Source organism: Cicer arietinum, chromosome 5 (assembly GCF_000331145.2).
Source record: "Cicer arietinum cultivar CDC Frontier isolate Library 1 chromosome 5, Cicar.CDCFrontier_v2.0, whole genome shotgun sequence".
Lineage (NCBI taxonomy): Eukaryota > Viridiplantae > Streptophyta > Magnoliopsida > Fabales > Fabaceae > Cicer > Cicer arietinum.
In genome coordinates, this window is record NC_021164.2 from 48,283,140 (window position 1) to 48,285,427 (window position 2,288).

Below are 2,288 nucleotides of genomic sequence, written 5' to 3' on the forward strand. Positions count from 1 at the left end.
AATCATAAATTCAGCAATCTCTCAAGAAATCTTCAAATCAAAATTGAAGCTATCAACATGATATGCTTGATCCTTACTTAAAGCACTCGAATGATAATCCAAGGCTTGCTCTCGTCTCTTTACTTCTTAATAACATCAACTTCCACACTTGGACTCGTGACATGCTCGTTGCTCTCCGATCCAAGAACAAGTCTGGGTTTGTTCTAGGAACCCTAGACCGCCCTCCATACTTTGATCGACTTTCTATTACTTGGAATCGGTGTAAAATTATGGTCATGTCATGGATTGTAAACTTTGTTGATCCAAAAATTGCCCAGAGTATCAAGTGGATGGAATTTGCTGCTGAAATATGAAAGGAATTGAAGGACATATATCATCAAAGTGATATTTTCCGAATCTCATATTTACAAGAAGAAATCTTTGCTCTTCGTCAAGGTGATTCCACTGTTACCAATTACTTTACTAGTTTGAAAAAGCTTTGGGAAGAACTTGAAAATTTTCGTCCACTACCAACATGTTCCTGTAAACCACAATGTTCTTGCACCCTGTTAACTAAAATTTGTGATTATCAGGAAAACGATTACGTATATAATTTGTTTCCTTAAAGGTCTTAACGAGCAATATTTGTGTGTTAGGTCCCAAATAATATTGATGGATCCAATTCCTCACACTACAAGAAAATACTCATTTTGTGGCACACTTATAAAATATTTTGTAGCCGAAAAAAACCCTCACAAATTATTAACCGAAAAAACCCGCACAAATGCTAAAATTCAAATTAGTTGTTATTTGTGGCGGAAAAAGACCTCACAATGGATTTGAATTTCAGCATCATTTTGTGAGGGCAAAAGCCCTCACAAAATTACACTGTTGGGCCTTTGTGAGGGCTTAGTCCGCCACAAAAGCACACATTTATGAGGGCAAAAACCACCACAAAGTTACTGCTTTGTGACTGCAAATGCCGCCACAAAGTCACTCCTTTGTGACTGCAAAAGCCGCCACAAAAGGTGTAGTTTACCATTGGCATTTATGGCTGCTTTGGCCGCCACAAAATTCGCTTTTATGACTACAAAGGCCGCCACAAAAGCTCACATTTCCGTTGGAATTTGTGGCCGCTTTGGCCGCCATAAAAGCCCAATTTTGTGGCTGCTTTGGCCGCCACAAAGTGTCATTGTTCTCTATAAATATAACTCTTCCTCTCATTTTTCATTTATATATTCTCTCTAAATTTTCTCCCCTCTTCTCTCTACAAATATTTTTTCTCCAACATTTCTCTTTTATTTGTTAAATGTCAGTTTGTATGAAGTTATTTTACAATATTATTTAATTATAGTATGTTTAATTTTTGGTTTGTAAGACATAATTTATTAATTTTGGAATTTTTTATTTTGTTTGATATATATAATTTAAGTTTATAATTTTATATAATTTATCAAATATATAATATTTATTTTAAATTAATGATATAATTTCCAAATAAATTATTTTGTTTGATATATATAATTTATTAATATATAATATTATTTTTTAATATTAATTTCGAATTTAAAAAAAATTAATAAAGTCACACATTTGTGGGGGACTAATCCCCCACAAATGGTACAGTTTGTGGCGGCCTAAGCCCTCACAAACTGATTATTTTATGTCATGTCATCCTTTGTGGCGGCCTAAGCCCTCACAAAGGACAACTATTGTGGTGGTCTTGGTCCTCACAAATGCTGACTGTTTTAAACTCCTTAGTCTTTTGTAGCGGCCTTTAAACTCTTTAGTCTTTTGTGGCGGCCTAAGCCCTCACAAATGGTAACCAAATAAACTGAATTTTGTGGACTTTTGGCCGCCACAGACCTTTGTGACTGACTTATTTGTGCCTGCCAAAAGCAGCCACAAATTTTCCTGTTGTGGCTGCTTTTTCCCCTTTATGAGGGCATTTGGTCCTCACAAATCCTTGTTTTTCTTGTAGTGTCATAAGTAAGATTTTTTCTATGCTTATATAACAAGAACAACAATTCTTTAATCATATTGAGGAACCAAAAATCATTGTTGCTGTTATTAATTTTGGTTGTAGTTTTGGTCGTGGTTCTTCCTCCACTGCTGGTCGTACCTATGGGTGGTTGTGGTCGTGGATACAAGATTTCCACTCACTACAATAAACCTGGTCATACAATGGATGTGTGTTTTAAGAAACACGGTTATCCTCCTAATTATCCAAGGCTCAGTTCTGCTTCTGTAACACCCCGTTTTTCAAAGCGAGGGTGTATTTTTTTTTTTCAAAAGGTATTAGACTAAAA